The sequence below is a fragment of the Balaenoptera physalus genome (genome assembly GCF_965194825.1).
Source record: "Balaenoptera physalus genome assembly, chromosome: 1".
Lineage (NCBI taxonomy): Eukaryota > Metazoa > Chordata > Mammalia > Artiodactyla > Balaenopteridae > Balaenoptera > Balaenoptera physalus.
In genome coordinates, this window is record NC_138882.1 from 103,477,542 (window position 1) to 103,500,803 (window position 23,262).

At 36.8% G+C, this 23,262-nt stretch overlaps 1 long non-coding RNA gene across 1 annotated transcript in view; it reads right to left on the reverse strand.

The window, feature by feature from the left end:
• The window catches only part of LOC309656503, a 251,625-nt gene extending 230,252 nt beyond the window's left edge, over positions 1–21,373 (reverse strand). The window contains exon 1 of the long non-coding RNA XR_014261411.1: positions 14,714–21,373. This is a non-coding gene — a long non-coding RNA (uncharacterized lncRNA). The remainder of the gene's footprint in view (positions 1–14,713) is intronic.
• Between the last annotated feature and the right edge of the window lie 1,889 nt (positions 21,374–23,262).

Consider the following 23,262-nt stretch of genomic DNA (forward strand, 5'->3'; position numbering starts at 1 on the left):
CTTGCACTGTTGGTGGGAATGTAAATTGATACAGCCACTATGGAGAACAATATGGAGGTTCCTTAAAAAACTAAAAATAGGGGGCTTCCCTGGTGGCGCAGTGGTTGAGAGTCTGCCTGCCAATGCAGGGGACACGGGTTCGAGCCCTGGTCTGGGAGGATCCCACATGCTGCGGAGCAACTAAGCCCGTGAGCCACAGCTACTGAGCCTGCGCGTCTGGAGCCCTTGCTCCGCAACAAGAGAGGCCGCGATAGTGAGAGGCCCGTGCACCGCGATGAAGAGTGGTCCCCGCTCTCCGCAACTGGAGAAAGCCCTCCCACAGAAACGAAGACCCAACACAGCCAAAAATAAATTAAAAAAAAAAAAAAAACTAAAAATAGAACTACCATACGACCCAGCAATCCCACTACTGGGCATATACCCTGAGAAAACCATAATTCAAAAAGTCATGTACCACAATGTTCACTGCAGTTCTATTTACAATAGCCAGGACATGGAAGCAACCTAAGTGTCCATAGACAGATGAATGGAAAAAGAAGATATGGCACATATATACAATGGAATATTACTCAGCCATAAAAAGAAACGAAATTGAGTTATTTATAGTGAGGTGGATGGATCTAGAGTCTGTCATAAAGAGTGAAGTAAGTCAGAAAGAGAAACACAGATACCATATGCTAACACATATATATGGAATGTAAAAAAAATGGTTATGAAGAACCTAGGGGCAGGACAGGAATAAAGATGCAGATGTAGAGAATGGACTTGAGGACACGGGGAGTGGGAAGGGTAAGCTGGGACGAAGTAAGAGAGTGGCATGGACATATATACACTACCAAATGTGAAATAGATAGCTAGTGGAAAGCAGCCACATAGCACAGGGAGATCAGCTCGGTGCTTTGTGATCATCTGGAGGGGTGGGACAGGGAGGGTGGGAGGGAGACGCAAGAGGGAGGAGATATGGGGAAATATGTATACGTATAGCTGATTCACTTTGTTATAACGCAGAAACTAACACACCATTGTAAAGCAATTATACTCAAATAAAGATGTTAAAAAAAAAAGAAAATTATTTTGAGAATTTCTTGGAGGAAGATCAACCAGGATGGTGACATACGAGGCTCCTGAACTTTCCTCTTATGGACACATCAAAGGTACAGATACACACCAAACAATTATCTTTGAGAGAAATCCAGAACCTCAGCGAACAACTCCTACACATTGGGTGAATAAGAAAATACCCACATCAAAATGGATAGGAAAGGCTGAAACAACCTTGTTGTTATAAACCCCAGGTTTACAGCCACTCATGGGACAGATACCTGGATTTCTGGGCTCTGATATCTAACAGGGCGTTCATTCATGAGTCTCAAGGACTATAGCAAACTAAGAAAGATATTTTAACCAGCTATCTCCCCAGGGCTCAGCACAGAGGGAGTAGATAAAAACACCCATTTCCCAGCCTTTACCTGAAAGGGGTCTATCCGCATACTTTAAAAGTTGTCGACTGAGGGTCAGGCTTCTAATTTAGCATGCATCTAGAAGCTGGCTTTGATCCTCATAGGGACCAGGGAAGCCAATGGACACCTCCCCATCCATCGCCCTGTAGTACAGGCTGTCACCTGTAACTCCCTGGAATGAGTTTATAACACATCTGTGCTGCAGCTTTTGCAGATGAGAATCCAGATTAGTTGGCTCTTATAGCCAACAGGGCTTCCATTCATGAAACCCACAGGACTAGAGCAAACGAAGAAGTAGTACTTAATGGGTGCAAGAACATCCCTCACCCCCGTGGCTATACACTCAGGCTCAGAATAGGAGCAAGCAAAAAAGCCCATCTCCCAGTTTCTCCTGGAAGGCATTTATACATACTTTCCCAGCTGCTGCCTGTGGGTCTGGCTTCCAATCAGTCTGCATCTAGGCACTGAATGTGATTCTCTCCTTTGGGACAATGACAGGTCCTGGCATACACAAGACACTGGGGGCCACTAAGAACAAAGAATGTGTCTGAGACCATTACAAAGGGTTGAAAATCAACCAGGTATGTACTTAGGCTGAGCTGACTGACAAGGTTCCTCCCCTACATGAGACACCATCACTCCCACCCCGTAAAGACTGACATTGTTTTATCTAATGCCCAGTAACCAACAGAGAGCCAAGGAAAATGAAGACACAAAGGAATGTTCTCCAAAAAAAAAAAGAACAAGATAAATCTCCAGAAACAGATCTTAATAAAACAGGGATAAGTCACTTATCTGATAGAGGGTTCAAAATATCAGTCATAAATGTGCTCCCTGAGTTAAGGAGAGCAAATCATGAATAAAGTAAGAATTTCAGTGAAAACATAGAAAATATTTTTAAAATATCAAACAGAAATCACAGAGCTAAACAGAACAAAAATTGAACTGAAAAAAATCAATAGTGGGCTCAACATCATACTTGATAAATCAGAAGAAAGTCAAGAACAAGTCCATACCTATCTATAATTATTTTAAATGTCAATTCCCTAATCAAAAAATATAGTAGCTGAGTGGATAAAAACAAACAAACAAATAATATCCAACTATATGCTGCCTACAAGAGACACACTTCAACTTTAGGGACACATATAGACTAAAAGTGAAGGGATGGAAAATATATTCCATGCAAATGGAAACCAAAAGAAAGCAGGGGTAGCAATACTTATATCAGGCAAAACAGACTTTAAACCAGATTACAACAAGAGACAAAGAAGGTCATTATATGATACAGAGATAAATTCATCAAGAGAATATAACATTAATAACTATTTATTCCCCTAATATAGAAGCATCTAAATATATAAAGCAAATATTAACATATCTGAAGGGAAAAATAGACAATAATCTAGTAATAGTAAAAAACCTCAACAATGGATAGATCATCCAGCCAAAAAAATCAATAAGGAAACAATGGACTGAAATGACACATTAGACAAGATAGTCTTGACAGTTACAGAACACTGTATCCAACAGTAGCAGAATACACATTCTTCTCAAGAGCACATGTAACATTCTTCAGGATAGATCATAAGTTAGGACATAAAATGAGTGTTAATAAACTAGAATTTAATATGCTTAGAATCTTAACAAATTAGATCAATGGAAGTAAAAGCTGTCTAACAGATAAACAAAACGGACAAAACTTTAGCTAGACTTACCAAGAAAAAAGAGAGAGGACTCAAATAAATATATTATAAATGAAAGAGGAGACATTACAACTGATACCACACAAATACAAAGAAAGGATAATAGGCAGCTACTATGAACAATTATAAGGAAACATAGTGGACAACCTAAAAGAAATGGATAAATTCCTAGAAACATAAAACCTCCAAAGACTGAATCAGGAAGAAACAGAAAATCTGAACAGACCAATTATTAATAAGGAAATTAAATCAGAAAAAAAAAAGAAAAACTCCCAACAACAACAACAAAAATTACAGGACCAGATGGCTTCACTGGTGAATTATACCAAACATTTAAAGAAGAACCAATGTCAACCTTCTCAAATTCCTGCAGCAGATAGGAGAGTAAGGAATACATCCATGCTCACTTTACAGGCCATCATTACCCTTTACCAAAACCAGACAAAGGCACTGCAAAAAAAAGAAAATCACAGGACAATATCCCTAATGAACATAGATGCAAAAATCTTCAACAAAATATTAGCAAAACAAATTCAACAGGATATTAAAGGAATCGTACAACATAGTAAAGCGGGATTTATTACAGGGATGAAAGGATGCTTCAATGGCCACAAATCAATCAGTGTGATATGCCACATTAACACATTATTGACAGGAGACATATTAATACGTTTTTAGAGAGTGATACAATTAACATCACCGTGCAAAGTAGTTAGAACTTAAAATTGATCAAGAGTTCATTATACAACTTATGATTGTCATTATCATTCACACTTTGCGCTGTTAGGTTTTTGTTCCAACCTTGTGTATATTATAAATGCAAGTTTATTACCATAAATTTTCAAAAATGATACATTGTGGAATTTTGAGTGAAGAAGAATTTTTCAGTGAATTTTATGCAGATACTTTCTCTGATTGTCCGAGTGACATATATACTAGTGTCTCAGAAGATGATAGTTCTTCAGAATATAGTTCTGATTCAGACAATATGAATATTAGACCAACGAAAAGACCAAAAACCTTGGTGATTGATTCTGATATGCAGAGTGAAAATGAAACTCACGGTGCTGGAGAATGCTCCTTTGCTTCTACAGAAGAGTGGATTGAAGACAACATTTCATGAAAATTAGAAGACTTTACAGGTGTGTCAGGTGTAACTATTGAACGTAATAACCCTCAAAATGTTAGTGAAATAACAGAATTAATTTTTGGTAATGACATTTTCAAGTTGGCTGCTTCTCAAACAAATTTGTATCAACAGAATGAAACATCAAATAAAAAGTATAAGGCTTTAAAATGGACTGATGTAACCAATAGTGACATGAAGTTTCTTGGGTTAATAATTTTGATGTGACAAATAAGAAAGTCACATTGGAAAGAATATTGGTCAACTGATCCCTTACATGAAACATCTATCTTTCCAAAGATTGTAACGAGAAGAAGGTTCAAACAAATAATGACATTTCTTCACTTTAACGATAACTAGGAAGCTTCACTTCCTGTTGACAGAATTTCAAAAGCTAAACCTCTTTTGGATTATTTTCTACCAATAAATCAATCTATATACCCAAACAAGAGCTAACACTTGATGAGGCAATGATAAAGTGGAGAGGATGACTCAGATTCAAAACCTACAATCCTGGAAAACTTACAAAATATGGAATTTTGGTCAGGATGGTTAGCAAAAGTGAAACTGGATATATATGCAACCTTGAGATTTACACAGGTGAAGGAAAGAAACTGCAAGAAACAATATGATCGGTCCTATAACCTCATCTTGGTTCATGGCATCATATTTACCAAGACAATTGTTACAACAGCGTGCCCACATCTGAAATATTGTTGAAAAATAAAAGCAGGGTATGTGGGACTATAAGAGAGAATCATGGTCTACCAAACCAATTAAAGGAGAAATCTAAAAATCTACAGAGGGGAGAAAGGACATTCTTACAGAAGGGAGAAGTGATTCTTCTTATATGGAAAGACAAGAGGTTAGTCCACATGGTGACAACTATTCATGATGCCTCCACAGCAGCTACAAGAAAGGAAGACAGGAGGACTGGCCATCAGATAACTAAGCCCACTTGTATATTACAGTATAATAAATATATGAAAGGAGTTGATCGATCCAATCAATATCTGGAAAACTTCAATATCCTCTGGAAAAGTCAAAAATAGCATAAGAAAGTGGGTTTCTATTTGAGTAATTGTAGTTTATTCAATGTGTTTAAAATTCATTGTAGCCTTAATGCACAGAATAAAATGACTTACAAGCAATTTTTGTTAGCAGTAGCTAGAGAATGGGTAACTCACCATTCTGGTGAATGTAGTCCCGCACTTGGTCCTTCTTGTGGCATTTCTAAAAGAGCCCCCCACAAAGATCCACCTTGTTGACTATCAGGTAAAATAAAAGAACATATTCTAGAGGAAATAATACCCATAGGACTAAAAAAATGCCTCCAGAAAGTGTAGAGTATGCTCTTCCAGGGGAAAGCACAGTGAAACACGCTATATTTGTAATAGATGTTCTGTTCCCCTGCACAGAGGTGCCTGCTATACTGCCCATCACACTCTAATGAAATATTAGAATGTTTTAGTAAGACATGCACAAAGTTTCAAATAAATACATTAAGTGCAAAAAAAGTTTTTGATATTTACTCAAACTTGGGTGTCTCAATATTCACTTACATAACAAATTGCCAGCCTCAGGCATTAGTTTCTGCAAAAATCCCCCAGTCAATAATATGTTAACAAAGTGAAGGATAAAAATCAGATGATCATTTCAATAGGTGCAGAAAAAGCATTTCAAAAAACTCAACATCCTTCCATGATAAAACTTTCAACAATCTGGCTATGGAGAAAATACCTCAACATAATAAAGTCTGTATACAAAAAAACCCACAGCTAACATCATATTCAATAGTGAAATGCTAAACCCTTTTTCTCTAATATCAGGAATAAGACAATGACGTCCACTCTTGCCATTTTTATTCAGCATGGTACTGAAAACTCTAGCCAGAGCAATCAGGAAAGAAAAATAAATAAAAGGCATTCAAATTAGAAAGGAAAAAGTAAAATTGTCTCTATTTGCAGATGACATGATATTATATATAGAAAATCATGATTCAATTTTTAAAAACTGTTTGAATTAATAAACAAATTCAATAAAATTTCAGGATACAAACTGATTATACAAAAATCAGTTGCATTTCTACACACTAACAATAAACTCTCAGAAAGAGAAATTAAGAAAACAATCACATTTACAACAGAATCAAAAATAATAAAATATTCAATAATAAATTTAACCAAGAAAGTGAAAGATCTACACACTGAAAACTATTAAGACATTGATGAAAGAAACTGAAGAAAACACAATGGAAACATATCCCATGTTGTTAATGTATTAGAAGAATGAATATTGTTAAAATGTCTATACTACCCAAAGTGATCTGCAGATTCAATGCAATCCCTACAAAAATTCCAGTGACATTTGAAAAAAATCGTAAGTTTTATATGGAACCACAAAAGACCCCAAACAGACAAAGCAATCTTGAGACAGAACACAGCTGGAGGCATCACACTTCCTGACTTCAAACTGTATTACAAAGCTATAGTAATCAAAACAGTATAGTATTAGCATTAAAAATAGACACATGGATTAATGGAACAGAATAGACAGTCCTGAAATAAATCCATGTATATATGGTCTATTAATTTTTGTGAAAAAAGTTAAGCACACACAATGGGGAAACAATAGTCTCTTCAACAAATGGTGTTGAGAAAACTAGATTGCCATATCCAAAAAAATGAAACTGGACGCCTAATCTTATATCATATACAAAATTCAATTCAAAATGGATTAAAGGCTTGAAACCATAAACCTTGTAGAAGAAAACCTAGGAAGTAAGCTCCTCAACATTGTTTCTGGCAAGGAGTTTTTGGATTTGACACCAAAAGTAAAGGGAACAAAAGCAAGGATAAACAAGTGGCACTACATGAAACAAAAAAGTTTCTGCACAGCAAAGGGAACCATCAACCAAATGAAAAGGCAACCTATGACATGAGAGAAAATATTGCAAACAACATATCTGATAAGGGGTTAATATCCAAAATATATAGGGAACTGATACAATTCAATAGGAAAAAAACAGAAATAACCCAATTAAAAAATAGGCAAACTATCTGAATGGATAATTTTCCAGAGATGACATACAAATGGCCAACAAGTACATAAAAAGGTACTCAACATCACTAATTATCAGGGAAATACAAATCAGAACCACAATGAGATATCACCTAACACCTGTTAGGTTGGCATTATTAAAAAAAAAAAGAGAGGTAACAAATGCTGATGAGAATGTGACCAAAGGGAACCCTTGTATACTGTTGGTAGGAATGTAAACTGGTGTAGCCTCTATAGAAACAGTATAGAGATTATCCAAGAAATTTAAAATATAACTACCATATGATATCCAGCAATCCCACTTCTAGATATACATCCAAAGGAAATTATACCATTATGTCAAAGAGATATCTGTATTCCCATGTTAACTGCAGCATTATTTACAGTAGCCAAGGTATGGAAACAACCTAAGTAATCGTCAACAGATGAATGGATCAAGGAAATGTGATATCTATCCATCTATCTATCTATCCATCCATCTATCTTTCTAATATATATCTCAAAAGGAATCGTATTCAGCCTTAAAAAAGAAGGAAATTCTGTTCTTTGCAACAGATGGATGACCACCTCACGGACATTATACGAAATTAAATAAGCCAGACAGAAAAAGACAAATACTGTACGATATCATTTATAGGTGGACATACAAAAAAAAAAAAATTGAACTCACAGAAACAGAGAGCAGGAAAGTGGTTGCCAGGGGCTTGGGGATGGGGGAAACAGGAAAAGGTTGGTAAAAAGGTACAAATTTTCAGTTATAAGATTAATAAGAATCTGAGAATCTAATGTATAGCATGGTGACTAAAATTGATTATACTGTATTGTATAATTGAAAGTTACCAAGAGTACAACTTAAATGTAGATACTCTCACCAAAAAAAAGTGATCAATGTGTTAATTAACTCAAGGGGGGTAATCCTTCCACAATGTATAAATATATCAAATCATCACATTGTACACTTTAATATCTTACAATTTTATTTGTCAATTAAACCTCAATAAAGCTGAAAAATAAGGGTAATTATTTTGATAATCCAGACATTATATAAGACATCTACTAAGTTCCTGCAATTGATTAGGCTGGAGAACACAGATATGAAAAATAGTGAGGCAGTAGAATTGGGAGAACTTTTTCACAAGTTCACACTTGTTCAAGCACAGAGAGATAGAAAAGAGAGATCTGAAATGATTTTACATTTCAAGCTTTTGTAATTAAGTCCAAACACACAAGGTGGTGCAATACATTAAATTGATATTTAGAAAAAGAAACAAACTTTGGAGAACTGGTAATGTGTTCAGTTTTAAACATTCTGAACTAGTGAGAAAACTAGTCTAAAAGGAAAGTTTCATTATGGTTAAGAAGTTCAGAGGAGCAGTTAAGGCAGGAGATTTAGGTATATTATTTATCACCATACATAGAATTATAATACAGAAATTAGTTTAAAATTCTGAGAGTGGATAAGAAAGATAAGATGTAAGATTAGATTGAAAAGTTTTGTGTGTTATCTTACAGGAACCGATAATTAATTGTTCAAGTCAGTTACATTAACTCCAATCAGCAAATAGATTATGCAATCATTCTGTGCCAGGTACCATTCTAGGTTTTGAGGATACAATGGTAAAAAATATAGACTCACTGCCTTTCCTCTAAGAGCCTACAGAATTCTTTGAGAACAGATCTTTATATCCATGATTAATAGTTTCCTATTATCTAGAACATATAATGTCAACTCCTACTTTTGGCATTTAATTATCTAAATGACTTGAATGAACCATTATTTACCGCTAATAGGCACATATACTTTTTGTTTTCTCAGTGTAGTTTGACCCTTCTTCTGGAAACAGCAGGTTTTACTTAAAATTATTCTCTCCCCAACCCTCAATCTATGTGTTTACTTGGAGAGAGGGTGGAGTATTTGACCCCACCTGTAGTTCAGAGTGGGCACGCGACTGAAAGCCAGCCCATCTGAGCCTTTTATATCAAAGACCACAGCTCAGAAGGGGACAATTGGCCCTAACCACACCATCCAGACCTGAAGAGACTTCTGGAGAAGGATGGTAATGTTGGAGGAGGTCATGGTGTAATGGGGAAGAACAAATCTGATTCCATAATGGATCTGTTTCTTTTACTTTAACCTTTGTATTCTATTGCTTTTGCTACAAGTTAAGAATGTTGCTTATAGCCTGAAATATACAGGACAGCCCATTCTCAAGGCTCTGCCCTTTAAAGATGTAACACTTTTCCATTCATATAGAGATAAAATGTTGCAGAACAGAGAATACCATTTGTCTTATTGGAGGTTTATAGGAACACTGTGACCAGACCTACTTAGACAGCTGCAGGATCAATGGATTCTGGCACCAAGAAGTTTGTAGCAACAACCGTACACACACACCCCTTTTAGTATAAGAGAAGCTTGAATTCTAACTCCGAGAAGATGGTTCTTTGGGATACTAGTCCACCATCTATCTACTTGATCTGCTGGCTTTCTGAATAAAGTCACTATTCTTTGCCCCAACGATGCATCTCTCTATTTATTGGCCTGTTGTGCAGCGAGCAGTTCAAGCTTGGACTCGGTAATACTGGAGGCGATATTACCACAGACTGACCCATGAAATGGACCTGGGCATGTGGGAGCTCCTCACCCCCTTCCCTGTCCTTGGAACTTACGTGCTGTCCACCATTCCCACAGCTAGAGCCATTTTCAAGAATGCAGCCTTGAGAGAGTAAGGTCGTATTGAGACCATATGGACAGTGTACATGACTAAACTCAGTTAAGCCTCTATATAAACGTTAAGATTCTGGTGGGCAGGTGTGGAGATCCACTTGTCTTGCAGCTGCCCAACACAAGCCTCATGTTAAGCTCCCTTGCTTATTAAATCTTCCACCTACCAATCTGGAATGGCCTGCCTTTTTCTTCAGTCTCTCCTTCCCCTGTGTGTATGGGGTCCAGTTTGTGAAACAAAAGGCAATCCTTAGAAAAGATCATGTCCCTTTTATAACTGATGCTGCTAAGGGATTAGAATGTAGGCCGAAGCTGCTAGGAGCTAAATATACAGTATAAAGAAAAGAACCTGCCTGAAAATGGAGCACAGTGGACATTAACAGCAAGACACAGAGAGACTACTGTGGCTCCATAATATTTTTTGACTGAATCTAGCTCTACCTGAAACCAGTTTTGCTTTTTAGTGTTTCTAAGTGGGTTGGAATAGGGGTTTTATTGTTTAAGCAAAATCTTCTACCCTATTTTGTAGCACAGGTTTATAAATACAGGTTATGGAATCAGATGGTGTAGGATCTAACTTCTCTTATTTTTAAATGAATGCAGTTAAGTAAGTTGTTTAACCTCTCTATGCCTAAGTTTTCTCATCTGTAAAATGGGGATAATAATAGTATTCAACATCCTAAGATTGGTAGGGACTAAAGGGGTTAATGTGCCCTTTTATCAATAGCTGGCACAAAGGCAGAACACAGTATGACAATGACTGCTATCACTGCCATTCACATGTTTTAACCTTTAGTGCAAATGGAACAACTGAGTTTCTGAGAGTCACTTTGTACATGCCTGCCTCAATGTCTTTACTGTGCTTAACCTAACAGCATTACTTCACGTAACAAATACTTATTATGCTCTTAGGTGTCAAATATATTGCATATTACCAATCATAAAGGGATGGAAATGTGATTCTTGCTTTTGACATGATCAAACCAAGCTGAAATGCAGTATGAAATGCAATTTATAGCATTCATGTAAGTGTGTGTGTATGCCTGTGTGTGTGAGAACATACATATGCAAAGGCAACAGAGGAATGAAATAACAGAATATGGAAGAAAAGCAGAGGCAAAAAGTGGACGAGGCAGCTGCAGGGAGAGGGCTGTAACTGGATGGAGAGTGAAGCTGAAGGAGCCAGGTTTGTTCAATTTGCTCTGAAATAAATTATGCCAGAAACCAAGTGTTAAAAATATATCTCCAACTATCATGCATAAAAAAACCTGTTTCCACATTACAGAAAGGGGAAAGATAACTGTGAGGAATGTGTGATAAGGTAGAAATGCTCAATCTCCCCACTGCTGTTCTGTAGAGCTCCTCTAACCCCCATCACCATAGAATTATAAACAATAAGCTCCATAGTATAAAATAGTACATCTTCACCTTCTGCGCACCCTTGTAGTTTTTTAGATTGCTCTATTAGTCAGAAGTCCCAAGGCCACATATGCAGTGGAAGAGTGGGAAGAATATAGACACATTTTGTTGACAGAAGCTGTCTCTCTAGCCCCAACCTCCAGACTACTGTCTGAAGCTTTCTAGACCTGCAGTTGACAGTTTCTATTCCTGAAATAGTCTCCCTCAGATATTTGAGATGCATGCTCCCTCTCTTTTAAAATATTTTCACCTCAGAGATAATTTTCATCATCATCTTATCAAAAGTGGTATAACCTACCAACATCTGACCCTTTATTCCATTTTATTTTCTTCTAGAAGTCTTATCATAAGCTTTTCATGTATTTGTTTTCTGTCTTTCCTAATAGCTAAGATATATGGGAACAGAGACTTTGTTTTTTTCACAATTTTAACACCGGGGTTCAAACACCATTCTTGCTCCAGATACTGTGGCATATGTGGGAAACACAATAGACGTTAATAAAATATTTACTAAATGGATGAGTAGAAAGGAAATTAAGTAAAATTAATTTTGAAATCATTTTACCTTAAGACAATTATGGATTCACAGGAAGTTGTAATAATTAAAATTATGTTTAGCAAAAACACTATTAATTAATTAATTTTCCCACCATGGAAGATGTCAGTTTTTGTAATCAGCTATTATCTGCCCCCTTCAAAACTACTCTGAAAGCAACACAGCTCTGCCAGTCAGTCAAGCTGAATATATTGTTCTATTTTTTTCTTATGTTATATTCTACATGTTTGTACAATTCGTAAAACATACTAATTTTTTTAATTACAGGAAATAGAAATCACACATCAGCTCACACACACAAAAAAAGAGAAGTTTCTCCTATTCTTGCATTTTTACAAGGCCATGTTTTATAAAGACAGAAAGAAAATCATGACTATTATAAACCCATCGGGTCATACCACTTTCAGATATCTTTTGCAGTATATGACTATTATAGATATTTTATTATAACAAAAAACAGAAAAGGAAATAGAAATTATAAAAATAGAAAAAAACTAAAAATATGAATCGTACGGATGAGATTTGTTTAAAGTAAAACTTTACTACCCAATGATTAAAATTGATTTCTTTCTAGGATGATTCCTTTATTTATTCATCAACTATTCATTCGACACATATACTGCTCACTTAAAATGTGCCAGGAACTATTATAGGGGTTGTATGACTCAGAGAACAAAAGAAAAATCTTGCTTTCATGAATCCTAAATTATACTAGGAGAATACAGACACATACACAGGATATACATGTGTGCATATACATTCACAGACAAATCGATAAAATATGTAATCTAGTGATAAGTCTAGGTAGGAACAGAAAGCAGGGAAGAAGCAGAGAATGACAGGATAGTGGGGAATGGCCAGTTGTAATTATAAATAGTTAAATAGTATGGTTAGACTATTGATAACTATTTATCATCTCCACTTGATGTATAATATATGCAAAATTTCCATTTGAATTAATGGAATTCAGGCATGGGCTCTGTGAAGAGATAATTTTCAAGAGCTAGATTTATCAGAGTATGTGTAGCTCATTTTTTCTATATGTCTATTGACTTTATTGCTTAATTGGTTTATAAGCGTGCTGAAAATTGACCTGAACACAAAATTCTTAATATTTCAATGTAAAACAGAATTATCTTCAGACATAGTATCTGTAAGGCTAACTGTCTGGCTTTTACATATATGATTTACATCTGTTCTTGTGATTTTTTTTTTTCTAATCATCCACTTAGTGCTTAGTCCTCAAATATTTATTCTCTTTAATACTATTCAATTTCAACATCTCTTTTCTAATGCCTGCCCATTTGGGATGGCCATCTATATATAAGGCACCTTACTAGATACTACGGGAGACTTAAAAAATGACAGAAAATACCTGCCCTGATGGAATTTGTAATCAGTTATTTTAATGCATATCTGGGTATACTAACTGTTATATTCAAGGTGTGGGTTTAGAATTTTTTCTAGAACAGATAATAACTGAACTGGACCTGAAGAAAGAGTAAGAGTTCAATAATCACAGATAGGATGTGCCCATCATTCCCCACCTTAAGGACAGCCTATCCCTTCCATGTTGTGTTTCAAATAGTTTTTATTTTTTTTGAAAGTCAAAAGCACCTTGTATTTGTAATTCTGAAAACAACTTTGAATAAAGCATTATTTTTATTTCTTTAATACACACCTTTGTAGTGTTTATTATACACTAGGTACTTGTCTACAAGTTTCACGTATATCCACTCGTTAAATACTTGTAACAATTTTCTGAGTTCGGTAGGTACTATCTTGATCCCATTTTATAGGTGAGTTTACTCTACACGTGGCCCCCACCCCCGAAACACACACAGCACATTCTCCACACAGCTGTGAGCAACTGGGAGCCTCCACGGCTTTAAACACTCCAAAAGCTTACCAAACCAACTAAAAGAAAATCCTAATTCCTTACTGTGGTCTATAAAATATTACAAAAGCTGGTCCCTGCCTATTTCTCTGTTCTACTACTCTCTGTAATCCCTGTGGTCTGGCCTCATTGGCTGCCTTTCCCTACCTGCACACACCAATCTCATTTTCCCCTTAGGGTTTTTGTACTCTTTCCTCTGCCTGCAATGTTGTACTCACAGTGTTGTCCCGGCTGCTGCCCTGGTGGCCCTGAACTGGAGGCCCTTCGGTAATGCAGTCCAAGGGCATCCGGACCTGTCTGCGGAGGTGACCCTTCCCTGGCACTACTGCCAGCACAAAACACAACGTTTCATCTACTGCTCTGACACTGGCTGGGCCCTGGGGGCCGAGGAGTCTGACTTTTAAGGTCGGGCCTTCCCTTTCCCGGTGCAACACTGAGGGAGGACTTCGTGACCTGGGATAAAGGGGCCGAGATAGCGCAGCTGAGGTACCACGAGCCCTGAAAGCTCTCACAGACTGGACAGAGGAAGCAGGGCTACGGACCCAAAGTCAACTTTTGGTAACAGAAGCCAAGGACCGCTGGCCTCAGAGGCTTCCCCAGCTTCAGCCGGTAGGTGGTGTTGAGAACGGGTCTCTACCGGTCCCGGAGGACTTCCGGTGTGGGGAGTAGTGGACCCTGGACCACTGCCGCGAGGGGGGCTCCGACCCCGACCCTGCCTGGACGATGCCTGGCTCGGGGGAAGCAGCAGGTGAGCCTCAACCTACCGTCCGCACCGTGCAGTCCACGTCGCGTTGGCAAAGTCAGCCGGCTGCTCCGTCTAAACCCCGTCTGGCTTCCCCGCGGCCTTGGTGGAAGATGTGACGGCCCCGGCAGGTCTGTCCTAGGCCAAGAGGTGGAGACGGCCTTCCCCTCACCCCGCCGCTCTCTGCTGGGCTCCGCAGAGCCGCGTGGACCCGGGGCAGCACGCCCTCCCCCGCGGTCACATGGGGCCGCCGCGCGTGCGCCACCTTCAGGGAGCCGTGGGCGAGTCAGTCCTGCCGGGAGGCCGCTAGGACCGGGCGGGAACCAGAAACGCCCGCAAATCCCTCTCCTTCCTTAAAAGGAAGCCCAGGTGAGCTGCCTCTCTGGGGACAGGAGCTGGCGCGGGGCCTGGCAAGAGTTGACCATTAGCCAGCACTGAAGGGGGTTAAGTCCAGCCTAAGAGTCTCTTTTCCCAGCTTACCTTAGGTTTTCAGAGACCGCTCCGTATCCACACGCCCGACCGCCTGATTGGTTGGTTGGTAGAGGTTGGTTGTGTAGGAATGTGAGTCAGATCAAGTCCTCGTTGACCTGCGCTAAGGCCACTCGTTTGGTATGTTTAATCGAGTCTCTCTCCCCCACTCTAGCGTTGTAAGCTTATTGAGGGCAGAGACTTTATTTTATTCCACAAGGTCCCTTGTGGCTTTGAGAGCACCTGGCAAAGAGTAGGCTCTTGGTAAGTAATGGCTGAATAACTGAGTGAATATTATATAAAGTAACTTCAAATCTATTTTTAAAACTTAAGGTCTCTCAGCAACTTTTCGCAGTACAGAAACAGAATTTTTAAGTGTTTACTTGGTTTTGAGCCCTTGTTATGAGTTAACGTGTTCGCTGTTTAATAGTATAGAGATAATAAATGTGTATCTAATAGTTATTGAATGGTTGTCGCTTCCATGCACAGTGCTATGGTCAATCTCAACCATTTATTTCTTAGAACAATAATATTAATTGAACATAGATGAAGAAACTCTGTCTGAGAGAAGTAAACTGTTGTTCAAGAGACCACAAGCGAATAAGCAGAGTTGATGGTATTGCAATATTTTAACATACTCAGTCTAACTCTTGAGCTAATGGTCTAAATGACCCCACTAGACTTTCACTTCAGTGTAAATATTCACTATCAAGGTTTCCCATAATAATGTAATAGGGAAGAATCTTTGTATTCTGTTATAAGTTAATCACTAAAGGGATCTTGCCTATAAGCTTAAATTATACATAATGGCTCATCTCTGAGAACCCTGCCTCTCAGGTAAGGAGCGTTAAACTAAAATACCTTTGTTTAGCTCATAAGAAACATCCTGACCAGGCTCACCTGTGAATGGCTGCAAGAAGGAAGAAATTAACAAATCCCATCCAGAGTTTGACTTGAACCAGGACTTACTCCCTCCCCTTTTAGTGTAAAAGAAGCCTGAATTCTAACTCAGGGAAGTTGGTTCTTTGGGACACTAGTCCACCATCTCCTTGGTCTGCTGGCTTTCCAAATAAAGTCTCTGTTCCTTGCCCCAACAACTCATCTCTCGATTTATTGGCCTGTTGTGTGGCAAGCAGTATGAGCTTGGACTTAGTAACAATAACTTGCTTTTATGATTGGCATTAGTGTCCTAAGAAAAGGCTCTCAAATATCAAACGTCTCTGTGAATGGACGTGATGCATATCACTTGCTGTGGCAGTTACCAGCTGGGATCTCTCTTGTATAACACCCTTATTTCCTAGAGGGGGCCTTCAAGGCCATGTGTTCCAGATGGAGTAGCTTCAAGAAGGAAGAAAGCTGCAAACCCACATCTGACTTTACCCTAGCAAGAAATAAACCTACATTTTGTTATGTGACTATGATCTCTTGGTTAATTTGTTACCACAAAACCACAGCATAGTCTGTTTTATTCTAATAACACTGGTAAATTATAGTTTGGAAAATATGCAATTATCTTCTAAAACCTGTTATGTCTAACTAATAGAGATATATAACAGCACAGACAAATTGTAGTTTTTGAAAATATGTAATTATTTTCTAAAATCTATGAAATGCCTGTCCAGTAGAGCCACACAGTAGCAGACATATTAGTGAATAGTACTATATATATATAGCCATACCTTTCACTCACAGCCTCTTGACCAAAATTAGTGACGGCTCCAAACTGCCTGCAAGTGCAAACACATCAAGTATGTGATGGTGAGCTCTAATTGTCTCTTGCAGTTCTAACAGCCGTAGTGCTGTATTCTCAGAGGAAATACTGTGAAACAAAATTGACTCTAATTGTATTTCACTAGGCATAAAGCCTTCGAGTAAAATTCTAAAATATTTTTAAATCATTTACTAGAAGAATATTTCAGGTAAAAATCCACCTCAGTGCTTTTCTGGCTAAAGAAAACCCTTTGCTCAACAAGCATTTTATCTATTGGGGATAATAATGTAAAGATCTGGTTAGTGAATGAAATCAATACACTTCAGTAACCACATTTCTAGTTAGAAGTAATTGGAAGGTTGCAATAAAACAGTGCTCATAATTATGCAAGTCATTATACGTCAACTTGGCTTGGAATTTGCACATCTAAAATAATAATCCTATGAATTTAATTATTACTACATGAAAGAGTACAAAATTATTGTGCCTTACTAAAATGATTTTTATACCAGTATAAAACTGTTTATCTCAAGTTTGGTATTTTTGTGGTTATTTAATATATATTGAGTAGCTACAATAAACAGGTTTTAAAAATATAATATTATATATTTCTTTGATAGTATCAGCAGATGCCATTTTTAAAAATTAACAATTTGTTCAGTGGAGTAAAGACAATTTAGGATGCCACATAAAACGAGAATGGATTATTGTCTTCATCAGTTAGGGCTGCTATTACAAAAATACCATAGGCTAGGTGGCTTAAACAACATTTATTTCTCACAGTTCTGAAGGCTGAGATGTCCAAGATCAAGGTGCCAGCAGATTTAGTATCTGGCGAGAGCTCTCTTCCTGGTCCATAGATGGTTGTCTTCTCACTGTGTCCTCATATGGAGGGAGAGAGCTCTGGGCTCTTAATCCCCTTAAAAGGGCACCAATCCCACCATGGGGGCTCTACCCCCATGATCTCATCCTAATTTACCTCACAAAGGCCCCCCTCACTTCCAAATAGGCTTCACATCACATTAGGGATTAGGCTCCAACAGATGAATTTCACAGGGGACACAAGCATTCAGTCCCCAGCAGTGATACAACAATATGGGATTTTACTTTGCTTTCTCTTTATAAGAAGAAAATTAAAGTGAGTTTATAATTTTATTCCTTTTAAAAACACACAGAAAGCAACAAAAATTAATTCATTGTCATAGCCAAGAGTTGCCAAAAGCAACATGGTAATTAAAGTTTATACGGTATTCTAGATCAGGAAAAGTACATTAGGTAAAATCTAAGAATTTCTGAATAAATTATGGACTTTACTTAAAAATAATGTATCAGTGTTGGTACATTAATTGTGACAAATGTACCATAGAGTAATACAATAATAGAGGAAACTGGCTGTGTATTGTATGGGCACTCTCTGTATTACCATAAAATTTTTTTTCTGTAAGGCAAGCTATTTTAAAATAAAAGTTTATTTGAAAAAGCAAGTCATAACATAATCCTGAACACAATATTTTTTTCAAAATAGCATAATTATTTCTATCTGAAGGCAAAATTTGTCTTTTTCTACCTGAGTATCATGATGTTTTTGATAGTAATATTTTATATTTTGTAATTCAAAAGCCATAAGGTAAAACAAAATTAGAAATCTCATAGAGTATAATGAAAACAACAATTATGAATATAACATTCCCTGTATCCTTCAAAGTGATGTACTTGAAAAAGTAATGTGCTGTAACTTGCAACATATGTACAGTAATTGACCAGGGATATTAGACTGATATTTGCCGCCCCCCACAAAAAAAAAAAAAAACCTCAAAATGTTTTCACATTGATTGATGATATAAAATAAATGACAAATAGTTATCAAAGGAATGATTTGATTGAAATGTGTTGTTGGGAAAATATAGTTAAAAACTAAATCTCCTCCCATCCTTGATAACTTCCACAGAAGTAGAAGAGAAAGAGACAGTTTTATTATTGAGAAGCCTTAAACCAGAAGGTGATGCCCATCACAGGCAATCTGCTAAGGAGATTGCAAAGACAGAAAGACTTCTCACCCTTTAAATAGTCAAGTATATACCCATCACCTACATGTTTTCAAGATAAACAATAACTAGTCCTCAGGTAAGAGGATTTGCCAGCATCACCCACCACACATAGTTCATCCTAAATTCACCTAGTAATTGGGTGACAAGCTGTGTTAGCTAATTGGCTTTATCCAAAGGAAAAATAAACTTATATCTGTATGACAGGAAATAGTTTAGTTTCCAACCCTCTGACAAAAATAAAGAGATTGGGGGAGTATCTTCCTTGGTTACCTTTCAAAGCCATATTTCTCAGATTCTTGACAAAGACATTCCTGGGTTATTATGCTGGCAAAGGCTTGTCCAGCTTTTGCAGGGATTTACATACATTCCAAAGAGATTAAAAAAAAAAAATCCTAAATCATAAGTTTTCTAAAGTAAGTCCTCTAAGAAAAGGGAGAAAGGGAAGTGTCTATCCTTATTTTCAACAGGGAGAATTAAGCCTCTTATTTTTAATTTATATTTGCCCTTACAGTGTCCACATGCACTTGAATCATTTGGACTATCTGAGAAATATCAGTGGAAACTCAGAAGCAGACACAGGAGACGAATGCATCTAAATTGGCTTTGGAGAAGAAATAGGAGAGTTAGAGCCAAATTATTTAGATGTTTAAGTTACAGTGATATGGCTATTGTAACAATATGTTGAAAACCAAAATAATTAGCTCTCTTAAGTATGATATTCTTGAAAATATGTAATTATTATAGCAATAATTATTGCCCTAGGGTTCTAATTATAAGCAAGTTAGCCTAAGTGAGATTTCAATACCAGACCTCTCTGTTCTCTATATTTGATCCTGCTTTTCCCAAGAAAACTTCTCAAGTAACTGAAAACTCCGTTCCTGAAACCATGCTGACTTTATGCTCCATGAACTCAGTCTTTTTCCTTTCTTGTTGGCATAACTTTATAAATAATAATATGGAAATTCAGTGGTCTCTTTGGGACTTAAGATCTCCCCAGACTCCCCTAAGAACTTTCCTTCCCATCTTCTGTTCCTCCTTCCTTTTATCACCGTCAGTCTTCCCTTCAGCTCCCTGAGTCTTCCCTTCAGCTTCCCTTCAGCTCCCTGAGTTCTCCGTTATATCCCCCTTCAAACCCCTAGCTCCTCCATCTCTTTGTCAGACTTCTCCCTTCCCACTCCAGCCCCTCAGTTACCTGCCCCCATCATATCTCTGAAGAAACTCAGGAACCCCCAAAAGCAACTGTTTGAGGCTGAATGAAACAAAAGGAAAAAAAGACTACTTAGAAACACACTGGATATTTTATCCATTCATATGAGCTTTGGGAACATCCAGACAGCAGCTTGATATTCCCTTAGTCTCTTACCTAAAACATAGTCCACAGCCTCCAAAAGATTACATATTAGGGCAAAAGAAAATCTTAAAAGTCACCTTCATAAATATTGGTAAAAAGCTGTAGCATTCACATTGAACAGGTAATTTTAACTTGTTCCATCTGCTATAAACACAATTTAGATACAAACATAAAGTAGAGCAAAGATGAGAGTATATTACTCTGTTTGACACATTGTTAAAGTTTTATAATAAAAGCAGTAGGATCTATGTGCCCATCTGTAGGTGTGTTTAGCATGTATAATATGTATGTTATACTATATCTGATATTTTTCTACCTCTGGATGGTATTACCAAATTCATTTATAAAATCCTTTAAAGGAGTTCTATTTAAATTGACTTAGAGATACATGAGCACTGATATTAATTAAATATTGCAAAACTCCCAAAAATATAGAAACCAACCCAAATACTTTTCAAGTTCACATGGTTTGGGTAAATCTTTGACAAATAAGATTAGTTTGATATTGTTAGTCTAATAAAAACAACTATGTCTTCTAAGCTATCAGCACTTAAATATAATATAAACATGTGTTTTGTAATGAAGTTTTTAGGTTTTTTGCTTTTGTCAGACTTGTCTAACATGCATGTTCTATAAATATTATTAACAAGGAAATAACTTGAGATGATGGCTAGCTTTGTTTAATGATATAATGTATGTGTGTGAAACCAGTTTCCACGTCTTTTTTGGTAACTTGAGACATTAAATCTATGCTAAATTAAATTAAGCTGAAATATTCACTAAACATTTAGATAATTTCTAAGTAAGAAAACTACTGAAACACCTGTTAGCATCTGTTTAACTTTACATACTTTGGGGTTTTTATTTTTATGTGATATAGAGAAGCTAAATATATTTGGTTCAGTTCATATATTCCTTTTGCCACTTTGAAAAGATGTACCATGAGGAAGCATAAACCTATAAAAATTGTGAGATACTATATTTGTAAAATTTGCTAGTCTGCTACAAAATCCTAATATGTGACAGACATTTCACAATTATCTAGTTCCTATAGTTTTCTGTAAAAAAAAAAGGTACTCATGTTTTGTTCCAGAATGAGAAAGAGGAAAAAACAAAATAAAAACACCTAAATGAGTATAAAAACAGGTTGCAGAAGTTTTTTCTGTGGGAAAGGAATCCTAGAAAAGGAATCATCTCACACGATCAGAGCTGGCTAATTGGATGGGTTTATATATAAGTTTTGTTGTTGTTGTTGTTTTTATGAGCTCAGTGGTGTACTGATGCAAAACTAGAGTTTGGTTTTCTCAGTGTTAAAACAGCAAAGCTTTCTTGGATTATTTGCCTGCTATTAATAAAAGATGATAAAAGATTTTTCTTTACCTTTTAAGTAATCTGCCTAAGAATCCAAGATTTCATATTTTATTAGAATAATTTCCTATGATTTATGTTAAACTTTATCATGTTCTCAATTGTTTAAGAGAAACTAAATATTTTTTCATAGTGATCAAGTGTTCAAACATTTTGACATTTTTGGCAACTTTCCAAAATCAAATTCTAAATTAACCCTTTTTGTTCTCAAACTGACTTTGAGATCTCCCAGAGGGCTTCTGGAAAGTCTCAAAGGATTTGTTTTCTCACATTTTAAAAAAGAGATGTTAAGCTAATTCAGTTTATTTGATATGTTGAATTACATAAAAAGGCATTATCCCATAAGAGGAGATGCCTTAACCTCTCCCAGGTTATACTGGCATGGGTAAATATTATTAATACAAGTATTTCAGAAGTTGTATGAACTTCATAGAAATTTGTCACTACCCTCACTGTCCATGGTAGATTGGCTGTGATGTTATCAGTCATAATTCCAATTATTATTTTTAAATGTTCTATGCCATAGAAATAACCAGATTTCCTTGTCAAATGAACTCTCATATCTTTTGACATGGCCATGGTCATTTTTATTCATCACCCACAGATAGTTTCCGTCTTAGTCTGATTCTTCTGTGAATGAATTTGCAGTCAGCTAAGGCCAGAATGCTTTATCTTCAACAATACGTGACTGTCTCAGAGACCATCGAAAGGACTGTAAGAAGTATCTGATGTACAGGCTTCTGACAGCATTGTTTAAATAATCTTAAAAGCATACCATTGGACTGAGTATGGATTTCCAGAACTCTAGTGAAGAGGCTGATAGATTCATAAAACTGCTAACCCAAGATCAGGCAGAACAAGAATAAATGTCATGATACTGAATGAACTGATAAAGGATGATTACAATTTTTCTTTAAGATGTTGCTAGTTCTTTAATGTTCTATTTTCTATATATAAGGCACCCTTTTCCCTTTTCTCTTAAGCTATCTGTAACTCATAACAAATTAGTAGATTATACTTTTATAAACAAAACTGAAACTTACCTTTCACCTACCTGCTCCCTCCAGAATTTGAAAACTATAATGAAGTGTTCTTATTTTCATTAAAATATAATTGTCTGTGGAAGTTCAATAAGAATCTGTCCTCCTTGTAACAGGCCATGATTGGAAATGTCAGTTATATTACCAAGGTTTTCCTGAAATGTCATATTTGGGAATAATGCAGAAAATCTGTTCTGACCAGATAGCTTTAAAGATCAAAGGTTGACTTTACGAAACCAATGCTTACAAATCCCTTTTGGAAAAACTGGCCTAGTACTGGCTTATAGGATTCCTAGCCTTAGAGGTGAATAAGGAAAGTCACTTCCTGGCAGGCCCAGGAAGGTTAGGCTATTTGGGGACCTCAGGAAGAGAGGAATTCACCAAATCTGTAGGTAAATGCAGAAGTCTGATGGCGAGTTCTTGGTGTGGTGCTCTAGGCTCAAGAGGCTTTTAAAAGTCTAATCTGAGATTCTTTATGAAAAGTTCCAACAAAGCAAACTTAAAAAGGCCTATCTGGTCAATTACCATTCTTGTTGTTCCACTTATGTAAAAAATCAGGCCCAATCTAATGAGACCACACTTATT